The sequence below is a fragment of the Rhinoraja longicauda genome, chromosome 1 (genome assembly GCF_053455715.1).
Source record: "Rhinoraja longicauda isolate Sanriku21f chromosome 1, sRhiLon1.1, whole genome shotgun sequence".
NCBI lineage: Eukaryota > Metazoa > Chordata > Chondrichthyes > Rajiformes > Arhynchobatidae > Rhinoraja > Rhinoraja longicauda.
Window position 1 is genome coordinate 7,192,612 of NC_135953.1, and position 16,339 is coordinate 7,208,950.

General features: G+C 49.2%; 1 protein-coding gene across 1 annotated transcript in view; it reads right to left on the minus strand.

Annotated features, from left to right (window-relative positions):
• The window catches only part of LOC144598346 (dedicator of cytokinesis protein 2-like), an 894,447-nt gene that overhangs the window by 560,495 nt on the left and 317,613 nt on the right, over positions 1-16,339 (minus strand). The window lies entirely within an intron of this gene.

A 16,339-nucleotide genomic window follows, 5' to 3' on the forward strand; every position in this document is an offset into this window, starting at 1 on the left:
TAAATTCATGCTTAAAATAACAGCCTAATCCTCCCAATGGTTACTGTGTGATAGGGTCACTTCACTGCCTCCCATGGTTTACGATGGCCATATCTCTCAATTACTGTCCTGGTGTCCTTGCAAGCGATCAATAAACGGGCCATTCATCTGGAAGTGAGTGCTTCGAGCGTGGCCACAGGGTCTTGATCCCTCTTCGGCCGCTTTTTTGTCCTTGGAGGTGCTGTTTCGGGTCGAGACCCTTCTTCAGACTGAGAGTCAGGGGAGAGGGAAATGAGAGGTGTAGACTGTGATGTAGAGAGATGTAGAGCAAATAATTGAAAGATATGCAATAAGAAGTAACAATGATAAAGGAAACAGGCCATTACAGTCAGTCACAGACAACGAGACTCACCAGGACGACAATGAAACTAGTGCAAACGACAGGGTGGGGGACAATAGACAATAGATAGTAGGTGCAGGAGGAGGCCATTCGGCCCTTCGAGCCAGCTCGCCATTCAATGTGATCATGGCTGATCATTCTCAATCAGTACCCCGTTCCTGCCTTCTCCCCATACCCCTGACTCCGCTATCCTTAAGAGCTCTATCCAGCTCTCTCTTGAATGCATTCAGAGAATTGGCCTCCACTGCCTTCTGAGGCAGAGAATTCCACAGATTCACAACTCTCTGACTGAAAAAGTTTTTCCTCATCTCCGTTCCAAATGGCCTACCCCTTATTCTTAAACTGTGGCCCCTTGTTCTGGACTCCCCCAACATTGGGAACATGTTTCCTGCCTCTAACGTGTCCAACCCCTTAATAATCTTATACGTTTCGATAAGATCTCCTCTCATCCTTCTAAATTCCAGTGTATACATGGTAGGGACGGAGAGGGAGGGGATGCAAGGGTCACTTGAAGTTAGAACATTGGGAACATTTTTCCTGCATCTAGCTTGTCCAATCCTTTAAGAATTTTATATGTTTCTATAAGATCCCTCTCATCCTTCTAATTTCCAGTGAATACAAACCCAGTCGACCCATTCTTACATCGTAGGTATTTATTCACAAAATGCTGGAGTAACTCAGCAGGTCAGGCAGCATCTCGGGAGAGAAGGAATGGGCGACGTTTCGGGTCGAGACCCTTCTTCAGACCCGAAACGTCGCCCATTCCTTCTCTCCTGAGATGCTGCCTGACCTGCTGAGTTACTCCAGCATTTTGTGAGTAAATACCTTCGATTTGTACCAGCATCTGCTGTTATTTTCTTATACATTCTTACATCTTAAATCAGTCCCACCATCCCGGGAATTAACCTGGTGAACCTACGCTGCACTCCCTCAAAAGCAAGAATGTCCTTCCTCAAATTAGGAGACCAAAATTGCACTTCCATAAGCAAATCTGCAATCACACATTAGAATCGCTCCACACTTTAAAATCTCTTTCTAAACAATATAAATGGCTCCATTGTAGTCATGTATTGTCTTTCCACTGACTGGATAGCACGCAATAAAAGCTTTTCACTGTACCTCGGTACACGTGACACTAGGGTTGCCAACTGTCTCGAATTAGCCAGGACATCCCATATTTTGTGCTAAATTGGTTTGTTCCGTACAGAACCGCCCATGTCCCGTATTAGGCCTGGACGGTGCTGTAGGCCCGGACACTGTATGCCGGGACACTGTAGGCCCAGACACTGTGTGCCTGGACACTATATGCCTGGACACTGTAGGCCCGGACACTGTAGCCCAGGGGCCACTCTAGTCCCGGACAGTGTAGGCCCGGACACTGTGTGCCTGGACACTGTATGCCTGGACACTGTAGGCCCGGACACTATGTGCCTGGACACTGTATGCCTGGAGACTGTAGGCCCGGTCACTGTAGGCCCGGACACTGTAGCCCAGGGGGCCACTCTAGTCCCGGACAGTGTAGGCCCGGGCGCTGCCTAACGGAGGTTGCGTAGTAACCCGCCTCTCGGCCCGGGTGGCCGCCATTAGTGGAGTGCGAGCACGTGGCCGCTGGATGGGTGAGATCACGTGGGGCGCGGGGCGGAGACATCACCCTTTGTCCCTTATTTGGGAGTGAGAAAGTTGGCACCCCTACGTGACACTAAACAGAAACTGAAACTGGAATAGATGATGTTTCGGGTCGAGACCCTTCATCAGATCGCCTCATCAAAGTCATACTTTCATCCAGGTTTCCCCTCAACCTCCAATGTTCTGGAGAATATTAGTCTCAGGAGATATTAGACTGACCGCAAGCCAATCACCCTAACTGGAGGATGGGAGTGCTGCCAGATTATTTACACTTAATTCATTTTCATTGCTGGCCAGGTTCGGGCTTATTGCCAATACCGAACTGCCCTTGAGGAAGTGATGGTGGGCTTCGATGTATTGTTAATGATTAAATCACATTAAACACACAACTGCAATGGTAGCTCCGATTCCAAAAATGTTCTCCTTCTGAAAACAGCTATAAATTCCCCATTAATGATGGGGTTATTGATCCTCACATAGAAACATAGAAAACATAGAAAATAGGTGCAGGAGTAGGCCATTCGGCCATTCGAGCCTGCACCGCCATTCAGTATGATCATGGCTGATCATCCAACTCATTATCCCGTACCTGCCTTCTCTCCATACCCCCTGATCCCTTTAGCCACAAGGGCCACATCTAACTCCCTCTTAAATATAGCCAATGAACTGGCCTCAACTACCTTCTGTGGCAGAGAATTCCACAGATTCACCACTCTCTGTGCGAAAAAAACCGTTCTCATCTCGGTCCTAAAAGACTTCCCCCTTATCCTTAAACTGTGACCCCTTGTTCTGGACTTCCCCAACATCGGGAACAATCTTCCTGCATCTAGCCTGTCCAACCCCTTAAGAATTTTGTAAGTTTCTAGTTAAAGTATATCTTAGTTAAAGGCAAACATGCCTGGACCTCCTTCATATTGGAGAGAGAGAGAGAGAGACACACACACACACTGATTCCCCACATCCTTGCTTCTGGCTAGTTTGTTAAGGAAGGAACTGCAGATGCTGGTTTAAACCGAAGACAGACACAAAACGCTGGAGTAACTCAGCGGGACAGGCAGTGTCTCTGGAGGGAAGGAATGGGTGACGTTGGTGGGATATGGACCAAACGCAGGCAGGTGGGACTAGTGTAGCTGGGACATTGTTGGCCGATGTGGGCAAGTTGGGCTGAAGGGCCTGTTTCCACACTGTGTCACTCTATGACACAAATAGTTTGAGTAACTCAATGGGTCAGACAGCATCCCTGGAGAAAAGGAATAGGTGACGTTTCGGGTTGAGACCCTTCTTCAGACTGGGATTAGGGTTTGGGTCAGTCTGAAGAAGGGTCTCGACCCAGAACGCTGAGTTACTCCAGCTTTTTGTGTCTATCTCCGGTTTAAAACAGCATCTACAGTTCCTTCCGACACAGGTACATGGATAGGACAGGTTGAGTTTAGCTTATTATCATGTGCACCGAGGTACAGGGAAAGGTTTTTGTTGCGTTCTATCATGCCTGCCTGTTGTGAGTGAGTGATTATGAAGGGGCGCAGGGTTCAGGGGAGGTGACCAGGGGCCAAACACAGTCCCTCCCCTGCAGGGCTGTGGCTCACAATCTCGCTACTTTGCCATCGCCTCAGGGGCAAAGCCGTCTCTGCATTAGCATGCAGAAGCTGTTTAATCATCTGGCTAATGCTTAATAGAATTTTGCAGAAGTTTAAAGCGCTGAAGATGTGGACGAGGCTCGATTAATGGAATTGTTTGATTTGCATTCAAATGGTAAATGAAGCGCCTTCTCAACAAGGGCTCTTCATGTGAATTGAATTTAACTTTCATTAATTCTCCAGCACAATCTCTTCTCAAATGCAATACATTTCCCCAGCTATGGCTATACCATATAACAACCATTTAAATGATATTGATAGAGGCCTTAATTAGTACTCAGTGCTTGTGAGAATGCCTCTTGGTGTGCGACTCGTCTGTTGAATTATAAACACATCAACTCCACGAGAGGAGGAGACCATCCTTGTTCTCTAACTTTGTATTCACTGGAGCTTAGAAGGATGAGAGGGAATCTTATAGAGACGTATAAAATCATAAAAGGACTGGACAAGCTGGATGCAGGAAAAATGTTCCCAATGTTGGGCGAGTCCAGAACCAGGGGCCACAGTCTTAGAAAAAAGGGGAGGCGAATTAAAACTGAGGTGAGAAGGAACTTATTCACCCAGAGAGTTGTGAATTTGTGGAATTCTCTGCCACAGAGCGCAGTGGAGGCCAAATCACTGGATGAATTTAAAAGTAGTTAGATGGAGCTCTAGGGGCTACTAGTGGAATCAAGGGATACGGGGAGAAGGCAGGCACAGGTTACTGATTGTGGATGATCAGCCATGATCACAATGAATGGTGGTGCTGGCTCGAAGGGCCGAATGGCCTCCTCCTACACCTATTTTCAATGTTTCTATGTTTATTTAGTTTAGAGATACAGTGCAGAAACAAGCCCTTCGGCCGACCGGGTCCGCGCCGACCAGCGATCCCCGCACATTAACACTATCCTACACACACTAGGAACAATTTTTACATTTACCGAGCCAATTAACCTACAAACCTGGACGTCTTTGGAGTGTGGGAGGAAACCAAAGATCTCGGATAAAGCCACGCAGGTCAAGCGGAGAACGTACAAACTCCGTACAGACAGCGCCCGTAGTCAGGATGGAACCCGGGTCTCCGGCGCTGCATTCGCTGTAAGGCAGCAACTCTACCGCTGCGCCACCAGGAAAGGATGGCTGAATCATGCCAGGGCAATTTTAACGTTCTGCACCGTCATTCATTTTCTCCATATGTAGAGTGATAAAGCGTGGAAACAGGCCCTTTGGCCCAACTTGCCCACACCAACCAACATGTCCCATCCACACTGCTGCCCCCCACACCTGGTAGAATCTGCCTGTGCATTTCTCCTGCACATTTTTATGACCTCCGTTAGGCGGCATCTGGGCCTCCGGACCTACAGTGTCTGGGCCTACAGTGTCCGGGCCTACAGTGTCCGGGCCTACACTGTCCGGGCCTACACTGTCCGGGCCTACACTGTCCGGGCCTACACTGTCCGGGCCTACACTGTCCGGGCCTACACTGTCCGGGCCTACACTGTCCGGGCCTACACTGTCCGGGCCTACACTGTCCGGGCCTACACTGTCCGGGCCTACACTGTCCGGGCCTACACTCTCCGGGCCTACACTGTCCGGGCCTACACTGTCCGGGCCTACACTCTCCGGACCTACACTCTCCGGACCTACACTCTCCGGACTTACACTGTCCAGACCTACACTGTCCGGGCCTACACTGTCCGGGCCTACACTGTCCGGACCTACACTGTCCGAACCTACACTGTTCAGGCCTACAGTGTCCAGGCCTACAGGCCTAATACGGGACAAGGGTGGTCCCATACGGGACAAACCAATTTAGCCCAGGATGTCCTGGCTAATACGGGACAGTTGGCAACCCTACACCTCTGGCACCTCGTTCCATTCACCCACCAAGCTCTGTATGCGAGGGTAGTGTTAAGTGAAATCTGCTGTAGGATATTGAGTGACAAAATATTATAGTCATAGAGTCATACAGCGTTGGACCAGGCCCTTCAGCCCAACTTCCCCATGCTGACCAAGATGCCCCATCTACATGAGTCTCACCTGACCTGCCCGCCTTTGGCCCGTATCCCTCCAATCCCTTTTCTTTCATTGCACCTGTCCAAACGTCTGTTAACTGTTGTTATAGTCTCTGCCTCAACTACCTCCTCTGACAGCTCGTTCCATGCACCCACCACGCTCTGTGTGAATGTTGCCCCCTCAGGGGGGAGGGATGGAGGGGTGGAAGGGGAGAGGAGGGAGGAGTAGGGGGGGGTTGAGGGGGATGGAGTAGGGGGAGGGGAGGAGGGTGGGGGAGGGGAGGGGGAGGGGGGTGGAGGGAGGGGAGGGGGAGGGGGTGGAGGGAGGGATGGATGGGAGGAAGGGGGGAGGAGGGGGATAAGGGGGGTTGAGGGGGTTGGAGTGGGGGGGAGGGGAGGAGAGGGGAGGGGGGAGGGAGGGGGAGGGAGAGGGAGGGGGATAAGGGGGGTTGAGGGGGATGGAGTGGGGGGGAGGGGAGGGGAGGGGGAAGGAGGGGGAGGGAGAGGGAGGCGGGGAGGGAGGGAGGGGGGGTAGGGGGGGTTGGGGAGGTGGGAAGGAGAGGGTGCTGCATGATGGCAGGAGGGGTTTGGGCCCAACGGGTCCACTTGGTCTAGTTGTATAATTAAACTACACCGGATACAATTTCTCCACAGTTGCTCTCTTTGCAGTTTCTCAATAGTCATTCCCTGCACAATCTCGAAGGGCCGAATGGCCTACTCCTGCACCTATTGTCTATTGTCTATTGTCATTGTTTAATCTCTCAAAATACAGATTCCCCGAACAGATTCTTTCTATTTGATCCTGCTACAATTTCACTGAACATGTTCCCTGTACCATTTTCTCTTTACTGTTTCTGGAACAATCTCCCTTTACATCCTTTTGCAATTGTGAGCGGAGAATTCGAACATGTGCCCCTTAATTCCAAAGCTGGTGTCATTTAATATTTTTCTGTTTTGACAAAAAAGAAACTTCAGCTTCTGCGACGTTGCTGCTGCACTTCAGAATTCATACGGCCATTCTGCCCGAGAATCTTTTCTTTCCGAAGAATGAACTTTATGCAGAATAAAGATCTATACAAAGCACAACCACTTCAGACGTTCTCAGTGTCTGTCCGTTCAGTGCTATCACCACGTTTAAGAAACACTAGACCAAGCGGAACTGTTGGGCCCAAACCTCTCCTGCATTGGTACAGCACCCTCTCCTCCCCCCACTCTCCCCACCTTAATTGATACTAGCCAAGCCTCTCCTGTTTGCCATCCAGCCTCCTTCCGGTCCCGCCTCTTCCACTCTCCTCACCCCCCCCCCCCCCATTGGCCGCCACTCCCGACACTCGGGCGGGTCCCGCCGCCGCGGCCATCTTGGGAACGGCAAGTGTAAAAGGCATTTATTAAAGTCATTTTTTAAGTTTTAAAAGTGAATATCTTTTAAAATATAACAACCATTTCAACTGCAGGCCAATGGAGAGTAAGGTGGTCCTAAAATTGTTGTGCTATCGTGTACCGTTTGGCTGTATTTCGGGAACAAATCTACCCACAAACCCACAAGATGAGAGTTTTAGTAATATCTAGTTTATTTGCTGTGCCCATCGAATTAGAGCACTCAACCTTATTTCTCTGCTAAATGATCCAAATGCCCACGATATCTTTCCGAGAATAATTGGAGAAGTTCCCTGTAAACCTTGTGTGAAAGATTCAGACTGCAGGTTCGAGTCCAAGAGTAATCGTCTATTGATTGTGCTCTCACTCATTCCTTCCCCACCCCCGACGATTTCTCGTTCCAAGAGCGAACGTCTTTGCTTTATTTACTAATCCTTCTATTAATCTCCCAAAACGTGAACGAGTTGGCTACTTAGCTGCGACGCAAGAGGTTAATATTGACTGGGCGTATTTTAGCACATGAGCACGCAAAGCTAAGCGTAAATGCAGCGGTGAAAGCAATTGGAAAGTTGCCACACTGGGATCTTAAAGGGATTTCATATAGGGTGATACAGCGTGGAAACAGGCCCATCGGCCCAACTTGTCCACGCCGCCCAAAATGCCCCATCTCCACTAGTCCCATCTGCCTGCATTTGTCCCTTCTCCCTCTAAACCTGTCCTATCCACGTACCTGTCTAAATGGTTCTTAAATGTGACCGTACCAGCCTCAACTGCTGGTCTCGGTGGGCTGAAGGGCCCGTTTCCATTCTGTATCTGTGGAAACAGGCTCTTCGGCCCACCGAGTCCACACCAACCAGCGATCGTGTGGTACAGTGACACTATCCCACACACAAGGGAACAATTTACAATTTTACCAAAGCCGATTAACCTACAAACCCGGTATGTCTTTATTCACAAAATGCTGGAGTAACTCAGCAGGTCAGGCAGCATCCCAGGAGAGAAGGAATGGGTGACGTTTCGGATCGAGACCCTTCTTCAGACTGATGTCAGGGGGGCGGGACAAAGGAAGGATATAGGTGGAGACAGGAAGACAGTGGGAGATCTGGGAAGGTGGAGGGGAAGAGAAGGACAGAGGAACTATCTAAAGTTGGAGGTCAATGTTCATACCACTGGGCTGCAAGCTGCCCAGGCGAAATATGAGGTGCTGTTCCTCCAATTTCCGGTGGGACTCACTATGGCACTGGAGGAGGCCCATGACAGAAAGGTCAAACTGGGAGTGGGAGGGGGAGTTGAAGTGCTCAGCCACCGGGAGATCAGGTTGGTTAAGGCGGACTGAGCGCAGGTGTTGAGCGAAGCATTCAGAGACTTGACCTCCACTGCCTTCTGAGGCAGAGAATTCCACAGATTTACAACTCTCTGACTGAAAAAGGTTTTCCTCATCTCCGTTCTAAATGGCCTACCCCTTATTCTTAAACTGAGGCCCCTGGTTCTGGACTTCCCCAACATTGGGAACATGTTTCCTGCCTCTAACGTGTCCAACCCCTTAATAATCTTATACGTTTCAATAAGACAAGGTCAGTGTGGACTCGGTGGGCTGAAGGGCCTTTGTTATGCCTGATGTTTAGTTTAGTTCAGAGATGCGTGGGTGGCGATAGAGTTCCTGCCTTGCAGCACCACGGACTCGGGTTCGATCCTGACCTCGTGCGCTGTCTGTTCGGAGTTTGTGCGTTCTCCCCGTGACCTCCGTGGTGGGTTTTCTCCGGGTGCTCCGGTTTCCTCCCGCACTCCAAAGACAGCTCCATCCAAGGACCCAAACAGTCTTTCCAGATGAGACAGAGGTTCACCTGCACCTCCTCCAACCTCATCTATTGCATCCGCTGCTCCAAGAGAGAGCTAGATAGAGCTCTTAAGGATAGCGGAGTCAGGGGGTATGGGGAGAAGGCAGGAACGGGGTACTGATTGAGAATGATCAGCCATGATCACATTGAATGGCGGTGCTGGCTCGAAGAGCCGAATGGCCTCCTCCTGCACCTATTGTCTATTGTCTATTGTCTATGCGAGTTGGTGTTACTCCATCAATAATTCTTTCTTTGCTTCTGTTTATACTTGAACTGACACAGTGGCTAAAGTGGGAGATCCTATCCTCCCGTCCCCACCATTACTCACCTTCACACACACACACCGAGAAAATTATTGATACAAAAAACAGCTCAAGGAGAAAGCCCTTTTTCATCCCATCTCCGCCAGCCTGTTATTCTCAGAGGGATTTCTCTGCTGCAACTTCTCCTTGATTCTCGAAAAGCAAAATAGATTAAAAAAACAAATCGCGTGCAGTTGCTAATTGTTTTTACTCAATTGGATACAAACAGACTTCCTGAAATAGTGAGTGACTGTGCAGCTTATGAAAATCTGTGGCGCAGAGCAGGGCCAGTAATTGGCAGAAGCACTGGAGACTGCGGTAGAGTTTGATGCCTTATCAGTGGGGCTGCTGTTTGAAGTCGTTATTTCTGAGACGGGGAGAGAATCCAGGAATCGTTGGTGCAAAGGGAGTTGGGAGTTGCATGGTGCACCATTCCCAAAACGTTCATTTGCAAATCGAATCGGTGGTAAGGAAGGCAAATTCAACGCTAGCAGTTATATCAAGAGGATGCAAAAAACGGAGGCAATAGACAATAGGTGCAGGAGGAGGCCATTCGGCCCTTCGAGCCAGCACCGCCATTCAATGTGATCATGGCTGATCATTCACAATCAGTACCCCGTTCCTGCCTTCTCCCCATACCCCCTGACTCCGCTATCATTAAGAGCTCTATCCAGCTCTCTCTTGAAAGCATCCAGAGAATTGGCCTCCACTGCCTTCTGAGGCAGAGAATTCCACAGATTCACAACTCTCTGACTGAAAAAGTTCCTCATCTCCTTCCTAAATGGCCAACCCCTTATCCTTAAACTGTGGCCCCTGGTTCTGGACTCCCCCAACATTGGGAACATGTTTCCTGCCTCTAACGTGTCCAACCCCTTAATAATCGTAAACGTTTCAATAAGATCCCCTCTCATCCTTCTAAATTCCAGTGTATACAAGCCTAGTCGCTCCAGTCTTTCAACATACAACAGTCCCGCCATTCCAGGAATTAACCTAGTAAACCTACGCTGCACGCCCTCAATAGCAAGAATATTCTTCCTCAAATTTGGAGACCAAAACTGCACACAGTACTCCAGGTGCGGTCTCACCAGGGCCCTGTACAACTGCAGAAGGACCTCTTTGCTCCTATACTCAACTCCTCTTGTTATGAAGGCCAACATTCCATTGGCTTTCTTCACTGCCTGCTGTACCTACATGCTTCCTTTCAGTGACTGATGCACTAGGACACCCAGATCTCGTTGTACGTCCCCTGTTCCTAACTTGACACCATTCAGATAATACTCTGCCTTCCTATTCTTACCACCAAAGTGGAAACAGGCCCTTCGGCCCACCGAGTCCACGCCAGCCAGCGATCCCCACACATTAACACTATCCTACACCCACTCAGGGACAATTTACATTTATACCAAGCCAAGCAACCTACAAGCCTGTACGTCTTTGGAGTAGAAACATAGAAAATAGGTGCAGGAGGAGGCCATTCGGCCCTTCGAGTCAGCACCGCCATTCATTGTGATCATGGTTGATCATCCACAATCAGTAACCTGTGCCCAACTTCTCCCCATATCCCTTGATTCCACTAGCCACTAGACCTCCGTCTGTGGTCGGAACTGGGATGACCGTGGTCACGTGGAGGTCATGTGGAGAACGTACACGCTGCGTACAGACAGCACCCGTGGTTGGGATCGAACCTTGGGTCTCTGGCGCTGTAAGTGCTGTAAGGCAGCAACTCTACCGCTGCGCCAATTAGCTGGGGTTTCTGCCGGAGCCAGAAGGTTGTGAGTTCAAGCACCACTGCCAGCAACACAGACAGCTGGGCTGGCTCCCCAGGGCAGCATTACAGTCCTCTGAAGTGCCATTGTTTGTGAAGAGACAGTAAACTGAAGTCCCATCTGTTCCCGGGCAGATTAACTGCGCCATAACAGAGAGCAGTGTGGTACTCTGCCCGTGTCACGTGACGCAATTAAAAGTAAAACTAAACTGTAGGAAAATAACTGCAGATGCTGGTTCAAATCGAAGGGAGACACAAAATGCTGGAGTAACTCAGCGGGTCAGGCAGCATCTCGGGAGAGAAGGAATGGGTGACGTTTCGGGTCGAGACACATATTCAGACTAACTAAGCTAATCAATGAAAGACAAATATAACAGGTTAAAAGCACCACAATGACTCTCGATGTGCGAGAAGGAACTGCAGATGCTGGTTTACACCGGAGATCGGCACATAATGCCGGAGTAACTCAGCGGGATTGGTAGCATCTCTGGAGAGAAGGAATGGGTGACGTTTCGGGACGAGACCCTTCTTCAGACCTCATCTATCTCATTGGAAACCCTTGGACTATCTTTGATCCAACTTCGCTGGTTTTACCATGCATTAAAAGTTATTCCCGTTATTCCCTTTACCATGTGTCTGTACACTGTGGACGGCTCGATTGTAATCATGCATTGTCTTTACTCTGACCGGTTAGCACGCAACAAAAGCTTTGCACAGTACATGTGTCAATAAAGTAAAATAAACTATTAGGGAGCAGTGTGGTTCTTTCCTCTTTCCCTGTGTGTTGTGTGACAAAACATAGAAACATAGAAATAGGTGCAGGAGGAGGCCATTCGGCCCTTCCAGCCAACACTGCCATTCAAATGTGATCATAGAAACATAGAAACATAGAAAATAGGTGCAGGAGTAGGCCATTCGGCCCTTCGAGCTTGCACCGCCATTCAATATGATCATGGCTGCTCATCCAGCTCAGTAACCTGTACCTGCCTTCTCTCCATACCCCCTGATCCCTTTAGCCACAAGGGCCCCATCTAACTCCCTCTTAAATCATCCACAATTAGTAACCCGTACCTGCCTTCTCCCCACATCCATTGATTCCGCTAGCCCCGAGAGCTCTATCTAACTCTCTTTTAAATTTTTAACTAATCAATGAAAAATAAATATGAATCGTTGGTTGTGAATCCTTATCCCGCTGTGGAGGCCAAGTCGATGGATATTTTTAAGGCAGAGATTGACAGATTCTTGATTAGATTTAGAGATACAGCGCGGAAACAGGCCCTTCGGCCCACCGGGTCCGCGCCGCCCAGCGATCCCCGCACATTAACACTATCCTACACACACTAGGGACAATTTTTACATTTACCCAGTCAATTAACCTACATACCTGTACGTCTTTGGAGTGTGGGAGGAAACCGAAGATCTCGGTGAAAACCCACGCAGGTCACGGGGAGAACGTACAAACTCCGTACAGACGCCGCCCGTAGTCAGGATCGAACCTGAGTCTCTGGCGCTGCATTCGCTGTAAGGCAGCAACTCTACCGCTGCGCCACCGTGCTGCCGCTGCGCCACCGTGCGGCTGATTACTACAGGTGTCAGGGGTTATGGGGAGAAGGCAGGAGAATGGGGTTGAGAGGGAGAGATAGATCAGCCATAATTGAATGGCAGATTAAACTTGATGGGCCGAATGGTCTCATTCTTCTCCGATCGTTTGTGATCTTATGAAATATAACAGAGATATTGCTGTTGACCCTCACAGCTGTCCGTGGCCATGAATTCCACCCTCTGCTGGTCCCAGAAGTGGATCTGCAATCACACACAACAATTGCTCCACTCTTTCAAACCTCTACTCCAACGGATCTGTACACGGTGGACGGCTCAAATTTGAGGAAGGACATCCTTGCTATTGAGGCAGTACAGCGTAGGTTCACGAGGTTAATCCCCGGGATGGCGGGACTGTCACATGAGGGAAGATTGGAAAGACTGGGCTTGTATTCACTGGAGTTTAGAAGGATGAGAGGGGATCTTATAGAGACGTATAAAATTACAAAAGGACTGGACAAGCTAGATGCAGGAAAAATGTTCTCAATGTTGGGGGAGTCCAGAACCAGGGGTCACAGTCTAAGAATAAAGGGGAGGCCAATTAAAACTGAGATGAGAAAAAACTTTTTCACCCAGAGAGCTGTGAATGTGTGGAATTCCTGGCCACAGAAGGCAGTGGAGGCCAATTCACTGGTCCCCATATCCCTTGATTCCACTAGCCCCCTAGGGATAACCCCAAGGGATATGGGGAGAAGGCAGGCACGGGTTATTGATTGTGGATGATCAGCCATGATCACAGTGACTGGCGGTGCTGGCTCGAAGGGCCAAATGGCCTCCTCCTGCACCTATTGTCTAAGTTTCTATCTATGTCTAAATGTAATCACATATGATCTGTCCGCAGACTGGTTAGCAAGCAACAAAAGCTTTTCACTGTACCTCGTTACACGTGGCAAAAAACTAAACTGAACTAAACTAAGATGGAAACTCAAGGGACTGCAGAAGCTGGAATCTTGCGCACAGTGGCACAGCGGTAGAGTTGCTGCCTCACGGTGCCAGAGCACCGGATTCGATTAGTTTCTATATCTTCTGCTGGATGGGAGCAGGGAGAAGAAGGAATGACCTGGGTGGGACAAGTCTTTGATTGTGTTGGTCGCATTTCCCAGGCAGCGTGAAGTGTAGATGGAGCCAATGGTCTCCATAATTTTTCAGGCAACGGAACCATCCTGCCAACAGCTATAGAACAGTCCTCTGAGCTACTATCTACCTCATTGGAGATCCTCGGTCTATCTTTAATCAGACTATCTTTAATTGGACTTTATCTTGCACCAGACATTATTCACTTTATCATGTATCTATCTGTACACTGTAAATGGCTCGACTGTAATCATGTATGGTCTTTCCGCTGACTGGCTAGCACGCAACAAAAACTTTTCACTGGATCTCGGTGCACGTGACAATATACTCAACTGGACTGAAGTTGGGAAGTCTGGGTCTGTGTGATGGCTAGACACAACCTGGAGAGTTGTGAATTTGTTGTGAATTTGTGGAATTCTCTGCCACAGAGGGCAGTGGAGGCCAAATCACTGGAGAGAGTTAGATAGAGCTCTCGGGGCTAGTGGAATCAAGGGATATGGGGAGAAGGTAGGCACGGGTTACTGATTGTGGACGATCAGCCATGATCACAATGAATGGCGGTGCTGGCTCGAAGGGCCAAATGGCCTCCTCCTGCACCTATTTTCTATGTTTCTATGTTTCTATGAAAATAGTGCGATCAACTTGAATCAATGGAAAGAAAAATAATACAGCTCCAACCCTGGAACAAGCTCAGAGTCAAACTGTTGTATCGAAGCTTTGCCACAAAATTTTGCAGGAACATTTTAAAAGAAAAATAACAAAAATCTGTGAATTGATAGATGAGATATATTCTGCATTTTTATGGTATCATCACACATACTGTTCCCCCAAAACACTATTTACACTGCGTGAGGCATAACGGGCGGCGGGTTTTGCCTACTAAAATGGCGGACGTTACGCTCCTTTGCGTACTACACTTCAGTATGGGCGATTTCAACGGAGTGGTCCATCTTGCTCCTCTAGTATCTTTGATAGTAATGTAGATATAAAGTAGAGGATGTTGAGAAAGAATCATGGAGTTGAAGGCATCGCTGCTGTGAAATACACGTCCATCACTGATTTTCCAGCGACTGGTGTTCCAGAGTAAAATCACTAGAGCGCACTTGAAATCCCCACCCTTGGAAGATCCCCCCGATAAAATGGCGCCCAGGCCGGGTGAGGCGGCCGATCTCGCCCTCGTCGGGTCTTCCGCGGCCGATCGGGGGGGTGGGGGGGGGGGGGTCGAATTTACCTCCCCGCGGCCGGGGCTCTGGAACTCTGGACGTTCCCATAGCCGACTCCCAAGGCCGACTATGCGGGCCGGCATCTCGGCCCCCCCCCGGGCAGCCTAGGCGGAACGTTCCGGTACCGTCGGACTCTTCTCGAAATCCGTGACCTCTGTTGGGAAACGGGATAATCCAGAAAGGCTCTGGAACCAAGGGGGCCGGAAAATCGGTGGTGGATCTGTATTAAGCCCTCGCTGAGAGATCCTGGTGAGATACTAGGAACTCTCAGCTTCAGATTTCACATCCAATTCAATGCACGTGCAAGATCGAGGGGACTGTTATACCATCCACTGTCCGAAGGTAGAGATTTGGTTTGATTCCTGGTTGACCCACAATCTCCAGTTAGGGCACTAAGATGCGATCAAGGCTTAAAGTGACTATAACACTGAGGTTGGTGACAGCCTGCAATCTTCTTCTTGCGTACAGCGTGCACAGCCTAAAGTTGTAGGCCAAGGGTAGACATCTACACCAAACCCAAACCTATCAGGAGTATACGAGGGCATTCGATTCAATTTGAGATACCAGCTATCAAGGCAATGTGTATAGCAATTCATTCTTCCCTCGAGCAATTAAATACAGAATACAGAATAGCTTTATTGTCATTCGTTTTACCAAACAAAATTAATTTGCCAGCAGTCACACAGCAAAAAAACAAAGAACACAAGACACACAACCCCAACACAAACATCCATCACAGTGACTCCAAACACTGTGATGGAAGGCAAAAAAACTTCCTCTCTCTTCCCCCATGCCCCTCCCACGGACAGACAGCTCGACCTCTACCGAGTCGATCAACTCGCACAGCCCCCGCAAGGAGATGGAAGGTCCCGCGGCCGAGCTGCACCGGGCGCTAGAAAGTCCCGCGGCCGTACCGGGCGATGGAAGGCCCCGTGGCCGAGCCGTGCCGGGCGATGGTAAAGCATGGAATAGTCTTCACCCTACTCAATCAGACGCAACTACATTTAAGGCAGCTCTTCTTCTCCAAGAAGCCCTCCTTGCTTAAGTCCATACTTGGCCACCTCCAGTTTAAATTCCATTTGGAATATTTTGGAGGACCAAGAACCAAGAACCAATCCAGGGCAGGGAAGTATCAGTTGCAGTGCTATTGCACAATCTAAGAGCCTGCAATCCATCACCAATGCAGAACAACATAAATGTACAAGGGATTGTCCACTTCACGCTAAGGCTGGAGCTAAGGACTTACCTTCTTCCAGGTCCTTTGGTGATTGAGTTGAGGGAAGGCCACACAATGCTTCATTAGGTTTCCATTAGGGCAGTTGAGGTTCAACGGCAGATCACTTGTATCTCAGACGCAATGGGTTTCCCCGACATGGTCCTGACACCACTACACCTACCTTTGTCCAGCTCCCCACGGTTCTCTCGGCTTCGGGATTTGCGTCCAATCCAACGCGCAAACGAGATCAAGGGGACAAAGTCATGAGGAATCTTCACACTCCACGCAATTAGCCGTGGTCTCCCACAC